The 16,657-nt window shown below is 52.5% G+C and overlaps 1 protein-coding gene across 1 annotated transcript in view; it reads left to right on the top strand.

Annotated features, from left to right (window-relative positions):
- The window catches only part of SYCP2 (synaptonemal complex protein 2), a 4,998,961-nt gene that overhangs the window by 4,677,448 nt on the left and 304,856 nt on the right, over positions 1-16,657 (top strand). The window lies entirely within an intron of this gene.

The raw sequence follows: 16,657 nt of genomic DNA, 5'->3' as shown, positions 1-16,657 counted from the left end.
GCCCTTTGGTTTGAAGAATGCACCTGCCACTTTCCAAAGGTTGGTGAATACAGTTCTCACAGGCCTGGAAGCCTTTAGTGCAGCATATCTAGATGATATTGCTGTCTTTAGCTCCACCTGGGAGGATCACCTGGTCCACCTAATGAATGTTTTGGAGGCCCTGCAAAAAGCAGGCCTAACTATTCTTTGCAGGCTTCCATTGAAATCGACGACGCGACCCGACACCAAAAGGCACCTATGCACCCGGCTTCCCTGGGTGAGGTAACTCGAGTACTCCGGTGCTCACGTGGGTGCTAGCCCTAGAACTACCTAAGTCCAAAAGGGTTTGGTCCTGACTCGATTAGAAGTGTCCCTAATCTTTAAAATTTCAACCGCGACATTGCCCATAGAAGATAATAGGAACCTGCGGTTGTGTTTTCACACTGCATACAGCTCCCGTGGGTCCCCTGTGTCACTACCTTGGGTGGTTCCTTGGGGTCCCAGCGATTCTAGAGGCAATAGGCCTAGTCGTGGTTCTTATACCACTTTTTTGGTATATGGTTTGGGACGCCCCTAGGGCCCAAACGTGTATTTGTGCTTTTACTTATGCTTGATCACTTGTAACTAAAGTACTTCGAACTCCAGTCTCATAAAGAGACTAGAGGGGTGTGTGTTAACCTAAATACATATATTTTAAATATATACCTGGTGTGGTTGTCCTTTCATTTGATCATTCAAGAGATTATAGACTGGTAAAACAAGCTGCTTTACATTCCTTCAAGACTTTGCCTGAAGGCTGCTCTCCATAGCTACCACTAGGATAGCTTTCACATAAGGTTGTCTTTAACCATTCACCATAAGGGGTTGTTTGGACTGATACAAGGTGGCCACTAGAACTAGTGGACAGCATATATCAGGCCACCTTCTCACACTTAGAAGTGTGGGGGAACCAGTGCAGCAAACAGAGGCCCATAGTGGATTCTATATCTCTGTCCGTGACATCGTGTAAAAGTGTTACCACCTCCTCCCAATATGTCCCAAGTTGAGGACAACTCCACATCATGTGACAAAAACCTGCTCGCATCGTGTTACAGCGCGGACACATTGCTGAATTCACATTAAAATATATATAAATTTTTGCTGGTGTAAGATAAGCCCTGTGGAAAATTAAAAAATGCACCAATTGGAAGCGCGCATTCCTGGTGTTTTTCCATGCGCACTCCACCAGTCCCGCCCACGCTTTCTCAGGAATTTCTTCGCCTAAGTCCTCTTCCCACTTTTGTCGGAGCGATATCAGTGGGGCTAGACTCGCGTGCGTCATTCGGCGATACAGACATGTAACCGCCTTAATGGTGCCAGCTGCTAGAACTATGTATTGACAAGCCATTGAGGTTGGTGGTTCTCTGAGCCCCTCCTTCCAATGTGCTTGGAAGGCCGTTATAAGCGCCAAATACACTAAGTAGACTCCACGAGCCAACTCATACCTGTCCTGCAATACCTCATAAGGAATTACAGCGCCATCTTCATATAGATCTCCCATGGTGGCCAACCCCCTCTCCGCCCAGGCAGTCAGTGCCACCCAATTACCACCATGCGGCAAAGCAGTGCACACTGTCAACGGAATCTCAGGGGCATACGGCCGCGCTATTTGTGCTTGCCGCTGACTTCTGTTCCAGCAGAGTTTAAACGTCCCCATCTCACGAGTGAGTGTGGAGGTAGAGATCGGCAGTTGCAATAGTAATCTTGAGAGAGTCTGTCTATCAACCTGATTCCCCTCTACTCCGTCTGAGCCCCAGAACCTCCGTGCTACTGTCTGAGTAAGCCACTGCAACTGCGTCGCCAAATAATAAGTTTTGAAGTCAAGGACCGCTAAGCCGCCCTCTGATCTCGGTCTCATCAACGTGTTGAGTGCCACTCTCCGTCTTCCCTGGGCCCAAAGGAACCCAACCACCATCGATTGCTTAAAAACAGAGGCAGGAATCCAAATAGGTAGCGTCCTAAAGTAGTACAGCAGTCTGGGGTGTGCTGTCATCTTAAGGAGAGCCACCCGTCCAGCTACCGAAAGTGGAAGTGTGCCCCAAAACTCGATACAGCCTTTAAACCCTCTAATGGCCCTGCCCACATTCCCCTCCAACAGGTTAGTTTGGGTATGGTATATACTAGTGCCAAGGTACGTCATACATTGACATTCCCATCGTATTCCCAGCGTAGATATTGGGCCTTCGTTCATCAGCGCAGTAGAAAACAAACAAGTCTTTGCCCAGTTTACCTTAAGGTCTGCAATCATGCTAAGTCCCCCAGTAAAGTCTTCGTGCCAAGAAGGGCACCCTCCGTGTCGGCCAAAAACATAAGGAGATCATTGGTATATAGTGCGATATGATGAATTTGCTCACGCACTCGTAATCCCGAATAATTCAGGCCCGTCCTGGCCCAGGCCGCCAGCAGCTCCCTGGCCAGTGCGAACAACAGTGGGGAAAGGGAGCAGCCCTGTCTCGTTCTCCGACCCACGGTGCAGGAATCCGTTATCATCCCTCCTGTCTTTACCCGCACTGTGGACTGGCGATACAAAAGAGCCGTCCAATCCACAAACCCTCCCCTAGACTGAACTGCCGCATAACTTGAAACAAATAGGGCCACTCCAAACCGTTAAAGGCCTTCTCAATATCTATTGCCAATACAGCAGCAGAGGCTTTGTGATAGATCAGCATCTAAAATACTAAGAAGGCGCCGTACATTCTCACATGTTTCTACCCATTATACATGTCATTTGATTAGTTCTCAGTCATCAAGGATAATCGATTATCACTGGTCACCTTTTTAAAATGCAAATTCTAAGCAATAACTAATGAGTCCAAGACTCCAAATTTTGTGCTGCCATTTAAATTCTCAGCCAATGTGGATGGATGACTCAGAGAATGCTCTTCTGTTTGGGATTCTCAAAAGTTATGTTTTTCATAGTTTCATGTTATGTGGAGATTTAATTTTATGAAGGTTAGGTGAATTGTAATGTGTTTTTACCTTTTATCTGATAGAGAGTTCTAGCCACAGAGTCCTGACTTTAGAATATTCCTCAGACATCAGACTGGATTCGGTAATATTTCATGAGCAGCACCCCTGCACGCCAGTAGGTGGAATCGTTCAGCTTCGTGAGGCATCATTTACTTTGTCAGCGCTGGAAGTGACGTTCGCAGTGCCTATGTAGGTGCCACCCATGCACACTGACGTCAATTATTTTCTTTCCGCGGTAGCCAGCTCCGATCTGGGATGATCTACCCCTTTTCAACTAGATTTTTTCGACATTTTGTAGAATTGTTTTTTGAAGTTTACCTCCTTATGTGACAGGGATATCTTCGAGGAAGGCCATCTTGAAACTATGCAGCACCTGTCACCTTGTATGCCTATGGTGCTTCGAGCGGGACTATGACGCAAAGGCCTGCCCCAACTGCTGCATCATGCACCCGAAGGCCTTGAGGGAGTGATCCCTTAAGCTTATGGCAGCTCGACGTGCGATGCTATAATGTACAGGGTCCCAGTTGAGAGGAAGGTCCTGGGAGCAGTCAAGGAGCCTGAGGTAGTCTTTGCATTCAAAGTTGCCGCTAAGTCCAAGTATCACAAAAAGAAACGTCAAAGCGTGCTTTAACTTCACCTCGTCCATGGGCCATGGAGGTGAGAGAGTGTCGCATCTTGAAGACTGGCTCCTCAGTTGAGCCAGCGTCTGGGCTGGCTCAGCACCTCCCTGAGTTTCCAGGGGCCGAGCGCTCCCGCCCAATCACGAGAATTTTACTAGGCCTCCTCATCTTTGGGGGACCCGTTCCCTCCAGCAAGCCTTTGGGCCCTCAGATTCGGGAGGGGCCCATACTGGATCCATGTTGATGGCTCCGGCCTGGAGACATCCGGGTACCAAGGATCCACAGATCAATATGGATTGGCGCCGGTCATTCCCCCTCGACCTTCCTCGATGCCGAGGCCCACACCCTCCGGTTCACCAGCGGCACCATCCCCATTTTCATTACCGACACGGAGCCAGAGGCCAGGACTCGGGGACGATTGAGAGGGTACCTGGACCCTAAAGAATACCAGCCTTATGAGGAAAATCTGGAATGGGATGAGCATCTGGGTAAAGTCAGTGGACTGGATACTTCTCTAGATACTTGTTAGACCTGGTACCATTGGCGTGAGTTTCCCTTCCATTTTTCACTGTTGTCTTCTCTGTTTTTCATATGTTTTACTGGTTTTAGATGCTTTGGGCACCGTGCCACTGCTATCCAGTGCCACAGTGCAAGTGCTCCCTATGTTAAATTGATGTAATGGATTAGTGACTCCATGATTGGCTGATTTGATTTACTTGTCAGACCCTAGTACAGTGCACCATGTGTGCCCAGGGCCTGTAAATCAAATGCTGCTGGTGGGCTTGCAGCACTGGTTGTGTCACCCACAGAAGCAGCTTGTAAAGTGTGTCTAAGGCCTGTCATTGCCGAGCCTGTGTGCAATCCAGCACTGCCATACTGACTTGGTAAGTGCACCCACTTACCAGTCCCTAAACATTCCCTTTTCTTCATCTCAGACACCCCTAAGGTAGGCCCAAGCGCAGGGTGCATTGTAAGTAAAAGGCATGACATACCCTAATGTGTGTGGCATGTCCTGATAGTGAACTACAGCCAATTTAGTTTTTCACTATTGCAAGGCTACCTGTCCCCATAGGCCGGAATGGGCAGTTTGATTATAACATCTTATAATCCTAACTATTCCAGTGAACATGATAGAAAAACGAATTTAGTATACCTGAACTCAGAATGATAAAATACATCTATTTGAAAGAAACACGTAGTGATAGATTCCTTACCTTAGAATTACCCCCAGGCGTCAGACTGGATCCGGAAAGTTTTCGTCAGCAGTGCCCCTGCGCGTCAGTAGGCGTCGTCGTGCGGCTCCGCGTACGTCGTTGGCGCCGAAATGACGTAGCTGGAGCTACTTAGACGTGCCCACGCGCCGTGACATCAGTTCTTTCTTTTTCCGCGCCAGCAAGCGCAGATCCGGGAAGAGGAAGTACCCCCAGTCACTTTTTGAATGAGTTTTTTCGAGGCCTTTTGTCTCAATTTCTTCGAGTCGATTGACTTCTGGTGTCTTAGGGATGCCCGGCTTTAAGAGCTGTGGGGACGGTCACTGCATGATGTCGGTGATGGACCCGCACCACGTGTGTCTCTACTGCCTGGGGTGCGACCACGACTCCAAGTCATGTCCCGACTGCTGGGTCCTGGCGCCGAAGACTTTGAGGGAGCGGTCCCGAAAGTTGCTGGAAGTCCGGCATCTGGCTCTGTGCCGCTCAAAGTCCCGGTCCCGTGGGAGGTCGAGGGACCGGTCACGATGCCATCACCATCGTTCCTCTGGATCTAAGTCTTCGCACTCGGGGTCAGGTAAGTCAAGGCATTCCAAAAAGAAGTCGAAGAAGTGTCATCGCTCCTCGACTTCTCCTCGCCCATCGCGTGACGCGGCTGAGGGTGCGGGTGGTGCCACCCCCGCGCCTCCGGTGGAGCCTGTGACGTCACCGCCGGCCTACCCATCTTTTCCGGGTCTGTCGGCGACGCCTGCTCAGGTGCAAGAGTTTCTTTCTGCCATGGCCCGACTCTTTGGGCTGTCTGGCCCCGCCGGTGCGCCTACAGGCCCCGCGGGTACGACTGGGGGTCCTGTCCTTTCATCGCCGGCAACTCGGACCCCGGTCGACGCCGGTTCACCTTGTAACACCACCACCGACCCCAGCGGCACCACCTCCGACGTCACCCGTTCCTCAGGATGACGTTGTCCCCAGTTTCAACCCTGAACAAGACACGGTGCCTGATCAGCACCGTTCGGCGCCGATCCTGACGCCGATAGGGGCCTTTTTCCCCTATGTCCGTCCTCCTTATTATCAGCCTGTTTCGCAGACTTCGGAGGAAGTGGGGGACTGGGAGGGGTCTGATGACCCTCTCTCACAACTGTGTGATTATGATCCGGACTGGATTGAGGATTTGGGGGATGTCAGTGGTCTTGACACCTCACCTGACCTTTGCATGCTATCTCCTCCTACCGTGACTACGGAGGAGGGAGCCAGTTACGCAATGGTAGTATGTAGAGCAGCCGAGGCCCTCCACTTCGAACTCTCTACGGTGGCCATCTGAAAGAAACACGTTAGTTAGACTCCTCACCTTAGAATATCGCCAGGCGTCCGGCTGGATCCGGAAAGATTTTTGTAGCAATACCCCTTGCGCGTCACTAGGCGTCGTCTGCGGCTCCGCGTCCGTCGTTGGCGTCGTGCGCCGGAATGACATCGTCGGAGTACTTAGACGCCTCCTCACGTCCGCCTAGCCACCGGCCGCAGAACCAACCTGCCCGCGGACGTAGATTCTGCTGAGGCGGTACTGGAGGACAACGTGCCGGTCAGTCCACATCCACCCCGGCAGCATCCGCCTCAAAGCCCTCCTAGTCTGAGCTTTCAGGCCCATTCCACGCCAATGGGTGGCAGAGTTCGCCATCACCTGCTCCACTGGCGATCCATCACATCGGACAGGTGGGTGCTGCAAATTGTCCGAAGGAGCTACTCCCTCCCCTTCGAGACGACCCCTCCAGCCATGCCACCGCAGTGCCACCGTATGACGGATGATCACTTGAATCTTCTGCGGGAGGAAGTTACGGCCCTCTTGGCCAAAGAGGCCGTCGAGCGCGTTCCTGGTCCAGAAGTAGGTCGTGGTTGCTATTCCCACTACTTTCTGGTTTCCAAGAAGGGCAAAAGGGGCCTACGCCCTATCTTGGACCTCAGGAGCGTCAACGCCTTCCTCCGGAAGGAACGGTTCAAGATGCTCACTTTAGCTCAGGTTCTGGCTGCCCTCGACCCTGGAGACTGGATGGTAGCGTTGGACTTGCAGGACGCCTATTTTCACATCCCCGTCCTGCCGGCCCACCGGCGTTACCTGCGGTTCACGGTGGGTCAGGAGCACTTTCAGTTCACCGTGCTCACCTTCAGCCTCACCAGTGCCCCTCGGGTGTTCACGAAAGTGATAGCGGTGGTCGCAGCTCATCTGTGCAGATCGGGGGTTCCAGTCTTCCCCTATCTCTACGACTGGCTTTTGAAGGCGGGCTCGCCCCAGCAAGTCGTCTCCCACCTCCAGACTACGGCCGACCTCCTGCATTTGCTGGGGTTCTCCATCAGTGTGCCAAAGTCACACCTGAGACCCGCCCAGAAGCTCCTCTTCATCGGAGCGGTTCTCGATTCAGCGCAGTTCCGGGCCTATCCTCTGGAACAGCGGGTCCGGGATATTCAGGCTCTGATTCCCATCTTTCGGCCTCTATCCTGGGTTTCAGTCAGGTTCGTGCTGCGGCTTCTGGGGCTGATGGCCTCCTGCATCCTGTTGGTGCATTACGCCAGGTGGCGAATTCGGGCTCTGCAGTGGGACCTGAAGTTTGAGTGGGCCCAGCATCGAGGCAACCTGTCCGACCATGTCTTGATCTCAGAGGGCACTGCGAAACAGTTGCAGTGGTGGCTCACAGACCGCGATTGGGTCAGGGGCAGATGCCTCTCCCTACCCCAACCGGAGCACGTAGTAGTGACGGATGCGTCCCTCCTGGGATGGGGGGGCCATATGGGAGAGGCAGAGATCAGAGGCTTCTGGTCTCCGGCGGAGTCTCAACTCCATATCAACTTGTTGGAGCTGAGAGCGATCCGGCTTGCACTGAAAGCCTTCCTTCCCTCTGTCCGGGGAAGTGTCGTGCAGGTGTTCACGGACAACACCACCGCCATGTGGTATTGCAACAAACAAGGCGGGGTGGGGTCGTGGACCCTTTGTCAGGAGGCTCTGTTCCTCTGGACATGGCTGGAACACCAGGGCATCATCCTGGTGGGTCCACATCTGGTGGGCTCTGAACGCCAGAGCAGATGAACTCAGCCGCCGGTGCATAATGGATCACGAATGGCGTCTGAACTCGGACGTGGCGCAAGGTCTCTTTCTGCAGTGGGGAGAGCCTTGGTTAGATCTATTCGCCACCGAAGAGAACGTGCAATGTCAGCAGTTCTGCGCGTTGGAATTTCCAAGGCGGCACTCGCTCGGAGACGCTTTTCGTCGCGAGTGGAGTTGCGGTCTGTTGTACGCCTTTCCGCCTATACCACTTCTGCCCAGAGTGCTGAAGAAGATCAGGCGCGACCGGGCCCAAGTCATCTTAGTGGCTCCGGATTGGGCACAAAGGTACTGGTATCCCGAGCTACTCAGTATGTCAATCGATCCTCCGGTATGACTGCCTCTTCAAGAGGACCTTCTGTCGCAGCAGCAGGGGACGGTCCTCCACCCGAACCTGTCCAATCTCCACCTCCATGCGTGGAGATTGAGCGGCGGCAGTTGATGCCATTTGACTTGCCTCCTGAAGTCTGTGACGTCATTCTGGCAGCCAGGCGTCCCTCCACAAAATCGGTATACGCCTGCAGGTGGAACAAATTTGTGGCATGGTGCACAGCAAAGGCTGTGAATCCCCTTTCCGCCCCTCTTTCTGAGGTTCTACTCTTTCTTCTTTCTTTGGCCCAGTAGGGCTCTGCTCTGGGCAACTTGAAAGGATATCTTTCTGCAATCTCTGCTTTCTTACAGCTTCCTGATCAGCCTTCTCTTTTCAAATCCCCTGTTGTTTCGCGTTTTCTTAAAGGCAGTACTCACATGTTTCCTCCTGTCCCCTTCGTAATGCCTCAGTGGGATTTGAATCTTGTCTTGACCTTTCTGATGTGCGCTCCCTTTGAGCCTCTTCACAATTGTCCCCTTCGTCTTCTGACTCTTAAGACTGCTTTCCTGGTAGCTGTCACCTCGGCTAGACGGGTGAGTGAGCTCCAGGCTCTGTCATCTAAGCCTCCTTTTCTCTCTGTCCATTCGGACAGATTGTCCTCCGGACTCGTCCTTCTTTTCTTCCAAAAGTGGTGACCCCCTTTCACATCGGGCAATCTGTCACATTGCCCACCTTCTTTCCGCCTCCTCATCCTTCGAAAGAGGAAGAGAGGCTCCACCGTCTGGACCCCAAACGTGCGCTGTCCTTTTATTTGGACCGCACCAGACAGTTCCGGGTGGACAACCAACTTTTTGTTGGATACGTAGGTGCTAAGAAGGGGAGGGCTGTACACAAGCGGACCATCTCACGGTGGGTCGTATTGTGTATAAAGGTTTGTTACTCCTTGGCGAAAAAGGACCCTCCTGTTGGGCTGAGAGCCCATTCCACCCGGGCCACAGCGGCGACTACTGCCCTGTGACGGGGAGTTCCCTTGCAGGTCATCTGTCAGGCGGCGACGTGGGCCTCACTGCACACGTTCGCCAAGCACTATTGCCTGGACAGCCAAGTCCGAAGAGATGGCTTCTTTGGCCGTTCTGTTCTCCAGGACTTTCTGGTGTGATCTTGGTTCACAGACCCACCACCGGGGTTGGTATCGCTGGGGTATCTATTCTAAGGTGAGGAATCTAACTAACGTGTTTCTTTCAGATGAACAAGTTACTTACCTTCGGTAACGATGTATCTGTAAGAAACATTGGTTAGTTAGATTCCTCACCGACCCACCCATCCTCCCTGCTCTGCGAACCAAAAACTAGGGTTAAGGTCATCCTGTTCAGGGCCCTAGACTTTTTGGCACCAGTGTCAGTCTCTTGCATGGCTCTGCGTTCCTGGCGCAGAAAGCTATGTACAAGAACTGACGTCGGCGCGCGAGGGCGGCATCTAAGTACTCCGATGACGTCATTCTGGTGCACGACGCCAACGACGGACGCGGAGCCACAGGCGACGCCTAGCGACGCGCAAGGGGTATTGCTACAAAAATCTTTCCGGATCCAGCCTGACGCCTGGGGATATTCTAAGTTGAGGAATCTAACTAACTAATGTTTCTTACAGATACATCGTTACAGAAGGTAAGTAACTTGTTCGTCAGGACTAACCTCCTGACAGAAGTGCTTCAGCCGGCAGCAACCTCTTTGGAGCCCTTGCTGCCTTTTAATGACGCATTTTCTGATGTAATTTTGGGCACTTGGTCCAGGCCCAACACAGGGGCTCCTGTGGACAGAAATGTGGCCCGCCGCCATCGCCCGGGCGACCCCCTCTTTCTCTCCCAACACCCCACTCCCGAGAGCTTTGTTGTCCAAGCGTCTGCTCCCCGGAGCGTGTTCCCTTCCGCACCTCTGAATACGGAATCCAAGAAGCTGGAGCAGATTGGCAAGAAGCTGTTTTATTCTGCCAGCTTAGGGCTGCAGTCAGTGAACACCGCATGCTTCTTGGGCCGTTATTCCTACTCTCTGTGGGATACGGTTGCGCAGGTGCTGCCCAACTGTCTGTAGGAGGCACGGACAGTACTCTCCCAAGCTATAGCTGCTGGCAGAGACGCAGCAAAGTTCACTATTTGTTGTGGGCTTAATACCGCCTTCTCGCTGAGCAAGGCGATTTCTACGTCGGTGGCGCTTTGGCGCCACATCTGGTTAAGTCCAACTGGTTTCTCAGGGGATGTCCAGAACACTTTGATGGACATGCCCTTTGATGGCATTCGCCTTTTTGGCAATAAGGCGGATAGTGCGTTAGAGCGTTTTAAGGACTCACGGGCTACGGCCAAGTCATTGGGCCTGTCGGCCGATCGCCCTCCTCCGCCTTCTGCTTTTTGCTCCTTTCGTGGTCACGGAAGGGGTGCCCCAACCTGTTCGTTCCAGAGCCACAGGCCTGCGCAGCAACATCCTCAGCACGGCCGCGGACGTGGGAACCGTTGAGGCGGTTCTGGGGGCCAGCGGGCGGGTCAGTCCTCCTCCACTCCCGCAGCATCCACTGCAAAACCTTCCTAGTCTGACCTTTCAGGCCCATCAAACGCCAGTGGGCGGCAGAATTCACCATCATCTCCCCCACTGGCGCAACATCACATCGGACAAGTGGGTGCTGCAAATTGTCCGAAGGGGCTACTCCCTCCCCTTCGAGACTTCCCCTCCAGCCATGCCACTTCAATACCACCGCATGTCGGGGGACCATCTTGCGCTTCTTCAACAGGAAGTCACGGCCCTCTTGGCCAAGGGGGCCATCGAGCGCATTCCTGAGCCAGAAGTAGGTTGTGGTTGTTATTCCTACTACTCTCTGGGCCCCAAGAAGGACAAGGGTCTGCGTCCTATCTTAGACCTTCGGAACATCAATCGCTTCCTCCGGAAGGAGAAGTTCAAGATGCTCACTCTTGCTCAGGTCTTCTCTGCCCTGGATCCGCAAGATTGGATGGTAGCATTGGACTTGTAGGATGCTTACTTTCATATCCCCGTCCTGCCGGCCCACCGGCGTTACCTGCAGTTCACGGTGGGCCACGAGCACTTTCAGTTCACCGTGCTCCCTTTTTGCCTTACCAGCGCCTCTCGGGTGTTCACGAAAGTGATGGTGGTGGTCGCAGCTCATCTGCGCAGATCAGGAGTCCCAGTCTTCCCCTACGACTCGTTGTTGAAGGCGGGCTCACCACAGGCAGTTGTCTCCCACCTCCAGACTACGGCAGACCTCCTGCATTTGCTGGGGTTCTCCATCAACTTGCCGATGTCGCACCTGATTCCATCTCAGAAGCTCCTCTTCATTGGAGCGGTTCTGGATTCGGCGCAGTTTCAGGTTTATCCTCCTGAGCAGCGAGTCCTGGAAATTCAGGCTATGATTCCGATCTTTCAGCCTTTATACTGGGTTTCGGTCAGGATGACCCTCTGGCTACTGGGCCTGATAGCCTCCTGCATCCTGTTGGTGGATCATGCCAGATGACATATGCAGACTCTGCAGTGGGACCTGAAGTTCCAGTGGGCACAGCATCAGGGCAACATGTCCGATCACGTCCAGATCTTGGAAGGCACTGCACAACAATTGCAGTGGTGGTTCACGAATCGCGATTGGGTCAATTGCAGATCCCTCTCCCTTCCCCAGCCGGAACACACAGTGGTGGCGGACGCGTCCCTTCTGGGATGGGGCGGCCACATGGAAGAGGCAGAGGTCAGAGCGCTCTAGTCTCTGGCGGAATCCTGGCTCCATATCAACCTTCTGGAGCTTCGGGCGATCCGTCTTGTACTGAAAGCATTCCTTCCCTCTGTCAGGGGAGAGTAGTACAAGTGTTCACAGACAACACCACCGCCATGTGGTACTGCAACAAACACAGTGAGGTGGGGTCGTGGACCCTATGTCAGGAGGCTTTGCATCTCTGGACATGGCTGGAACATCAGGGCAATTCCCTGGTGGTTCAACACTTGGCAGGTTCTCTGAACACCAGGGCGGACGAACTCAGCCGCCGGTGCATGATGGATCACGAATTGCATCTCCACTCAGACGTGGCGCAAGGTCTCTTTCAGCAGTGGGGAGAGCCTTGGTTAGATCTATTCACCACCGAAGAGAATGCGCAATGTCCTCAGTTCTGCGTGTTGGAATTTCCAAGGCGGCACTCGCTAGGCGACGGTTTTCATCGCGAGTGGAGCTAAGGTCTACTATACACCTACCCGCCTATACCACTTCTACCCAGAGTGCTGAAGAAGATCAAGCGCGACCGGGCCCAAATCATTCTTGTGGCTCTGGACTGGGCTCGAAGAGTATGGTATCCTGAGCTACTCAGTATAGCTATCGATCCCCCGATCCGACTGCCTCTTCGGAAGGATCTTCTGTCGCAGCAACAGGGGGCGGTCTTCCACCGAACATGTCCAGCCTCCACCTCCTTGCGTGGAGATTGAGCGGCGGCAGTTGACGTCTTTTGACCTGCCTCCCGAAGTTTGTGATGTAATCTTGGCTGCCAGGCGTCCCTCCACTAAGACGGTATATGCCTGCAGGTGGAATAAGTTTGTGGCATGTTGCCAGCAAAGGCTGTGGATCCTCTTTTTGCCCCTCTTTCAGAGGTCCTTCTATTCCTTCTTTCTTTGGCCCAGCAGGTCTCTGCTCTGGGCACTATCAAGGGCTATCTCTCGGCCATTTCAGCCTTTTTACGGCTTCCAGATCAGCCTTCCATTTTCAAGTCCCCTGTTGTACATAGATTCTTAAAAGGCATTACTCATCTTTTCCCTCCTGTTCCTTTCATAATGCCTCAGTGGGACTTGAACCTGGTTCTGACATATCTGATGTGTGCTCCCTTTGAGTCACTTCACAACTGTCCTCTTCATTTTCTCACCTTAAAGACAGCTTTCCTGGTGGCCATCACCTCTGCCAGAAGAGTGAGTGAGCTCCAGGCTCTTTCTTCTAAACCTCCTTTTCTCTCTGTCCATCCGGACAAAGTGGTTCTAAGGACTCGCCCCTCTTTTCTGCCAAAGGTTGTCACTGCCTTTCACATCGGGCAGACCATCACTTTGCCCACCTTCTTTCCGCCTCCGCAACCCTCAAAAGAGGAAGAGAGGCTCCACCGTCTGGACTCAAAACGTGCGCTCTCATTCTACCGGAACTTCACACAACAGTTCCAGATGGATGACCAGCCCTTTGTTGGCTACGTGGGAGCCAGGAAAGGTCGGGCCATGCACAAGCGGACCATCTCTCGATGGGTCGTTCTGTGCATAAAGGCTTGTTAATCTGTGGCTAAAAAGGAGCCTCCGGTGGGCCTACGCGCCCATTCTACCAGGGTGACGGCAGCCAATACTGCTTGTGGACGGGGAGTTCCCTTGCATAACATCTGTCAGGCAGCTACTTGGGCCTCGCTGCACACGTTTACCAAGCACTACTGCCTGGACAGGCAAGTCCGCAGAGACGGCTTCTTTGACCATTCTGTTCTTCAGGACTTTCTTGTGTGATCTTGGTTCGCAGACCCACCACCGGGATTGGTATTGCTGGGGTATCTATTCTAAGGTAAGGAATCTATCACTACGTGTTTCTTTCAGATGCACAAGTTACTTACCTTCGGTAACGATATATCTGTAAGAAACATTAGTAGTGATAGATTCTTTACCGCCCTACCCATCCTCCCCGTTCTGCGAACTGATTTCTAGGGTTAAGGTCATCCCTTTCAGGGCCGTAGTTTTATGGCACCAGTGGTCAGTTTCTTGCATGGCTCTGTGTTCCTGGCGCGGAAAGTGGTGTACAGAACTGATGTCAGTACGCGTCTTAGTAGCTCCAGCGACATCATCTCGGCGCCAACGACGCCAAAGACAAACGCCTAGCCGCATGACGACGCCTACAGACGCGCAGGGGTACTGCTGACAAAAACTTTCCGGATCCAGTCTGACGCCTCGGGGTAATTCTAAGGTAAGGAATCTATCACCACTAATGTTTCTTACAGATATATCGTTACCGAAGGTAAGTAACTTGTGCTTTAGTAAAGTTCGTTTTAACATTCTGGGTTTGAAAATACCACTTTTAGAAAGTAGGTATTTTCATACCTAACTGTAGGAGAGTAGGGCCTGCTTTCTATGTTCACCCCCATTTTTTGCTTTTGCTTCACTGGTTTTCGACTTAGATGTTGCTGTGGGCCTGCTAATCAGACCCACAGCCCAGATGTTCTCTCTCTAAATTCCTACTATGTACTTTAGGTGCATAACCCAATTGGTAAGGATCACCTTATTGGCCCTTGTATAGTGTACCCTAGGTACCCAGGGCATAGGTGTACCCTAGGCCTACCAGGGGCTGCAGCATGTATTATGCCACCCCTGGCCTGGCCTTCCATTATGATACAACTGGCTGATCACTCAGCTGGGGCAAGGTCGTGTAATCACCCCTTGCTTAGGTGTAGTATTCCTATACCTACCTTATATATAGACACATGTGTACCTATCAGCCACTCCTATGGCAGGCCTTAACAATCCTGGAGGCAGAGTGCTTGGTAACATGTGAGATGGTGCTCTAGCATGAGCTGAGCCTGTCTGCAGCTTTCGGAACCATGTCCTCATAGCTGTTCTATGATATAGCCTACCATATACTCTTAAAGTACCTTATAATCTTAAACGGTTATGGTAACTATGGTTTGGCTTTATCAAAACATGTCGTGTAAGGTGTCTAACACTTTGGAATAATACCCCCATACCATTTCTGGCGATGAGGATATTATTCCTCCCTTCTAGAGGGAGAAGACATGTTGAGACCTACTTACCCGGTTAAAGTTAACCAGAGACCCAGCATCACAAAATGGATGCTGCTGCCACAGACACAAGTCTGAACTCCTGCTGCTGGGAGTCCTTCCAGCGAGGGAGGCTTGGACAATAGGTTTCCTGCCTTGGGAGGTGCTAGCCCCACCCCAGACAGGACTTAGTGTCTTGGGGCAGGGAGGGATGAAAGAAACTAGACACTGCCTGGGGCACACAAGGTGTCCCATGCATAGTCCAGTTCAAACCGGCGCTGGGGCACTCCAGCCCCAGCTCTGGCGCGAAACTGGACAAAGGAAAGGGGGTGTAACCACTCCCCTTCCTGGTCCCACCCATAGGAGGGACCTTGCAGGTAGCCCAGCCCACTAGCCCAGTATATCAGTAGGTAGCTGAGCCCTGCAGAATTAGATTATCCTGAAATCTGCAACTTGAACAGAAACTCTGGACCTTCGACATTCGACCTCAGGAAGAAGACTGAAGAATCTCCCTTGTGGCCAAGGAGTGACCACCCTGGGCAACCAGGCACCATCCAGCGACCGCTGCTTGCTTTGCGACTGATCCTACGAGGGACGACTGCAGAGACTGACCAGCGCCGTGACTTCCAGACACCTCTGACCCAGATCCACATCGACAGCAAAGCTGAGACACGTGGAGGCGACAAGGGATGTGGGACTGGCGACTTGGGAAAAGTGGCTAGTAACTGACTAGCGCGACTTCTGAGGCTTCCTCGAGGCTGTGCTTGGGGAATTGAGAAGCCCCAATCCCGAGCACCATCTGCAAAGAAGATCAGCTCCCCACACTTCACGTATTCTGCGTGGGGCCCTTCTGCACTTGAGTTGTTCGACGTGTTGTCCGGTTGCTGGCCCATTGGCTAGTGACCTCTGCGATGACGAACCTTTGATTTTATCTTGCTGGTCCGGCTCCTCCAGACTGGCACTCGCTCCTCTGTGAAAGAGAAGCACCCCAGACCTTCCTGGTCTACACCAGAAGCAAGTCCTCCATTCTGCATGGGTTCCGCTTGCCAAGGCTTGTTTGGTCCTAGCTCGACATCGACGCCGCCGACAGCAAGAGCCTTCGTGGAACAGCTCATCTCCTGGTCCTGGTCATCCTCGACACCTCCTGGTACCCATGGCTGCTGTGACAAGCTTCACCTCTTCACCTGCATCTTCACAACATCGACTGGCTCCTGGCTGGTGACCTAGACTCTGTCCCTTCTGCTTGCAGGTACCTTCCTTCTTGATTCCATCCTTGGGATCCACCGGACACTCTTCACTGACTGCCTGTCAGCAACTTTCCTTCAGGCATCCATAGGAGTCAACGACGAAACCCGACGCAAGTTCACACCTAAGCACCCGCAGCCCGTGGGCTAGGTAACTTGGGTACTCCGGTGCTCACAAGGGTATTGACTATCCTAGGGTCTAGTTTCCAAGTCTCGACCTCCTAGTTACTCCAGAAGTGTCCTAAAACTCTTAATTTCTAACTACTACTATTTCTATCGACTTTTACGCATTACGCGTGAGTGTTTCCACTCTGCACCTGAATCCCGTGGGCCTCCCACTTCCTAACCTTTGGTAGTATAGTGTAGCCCCAGCGATTCCCTAGGCCTAGGCCTATCCTGTGTTCGTGACAGTGGTTCTTATACCACTTACTTAGTA

This window comes from Triturus cristatus, chromosome 7 (genome assembly GCF_964204655.1).
Source record: "Triturus cristatus chromosome 7, aTriCri1.1, whole genome shotgun sequence".
Classification (NCBI taxonomy): domain Eukaryota; kingdom Metazoa; phylum Chordata; class Amphibia; order Caudata; family Salamandridae; genus Triturus; species Triturus cristatus.
This window is presented reverse-complemented; position numbering and strand designations above follow the sequence as displayed.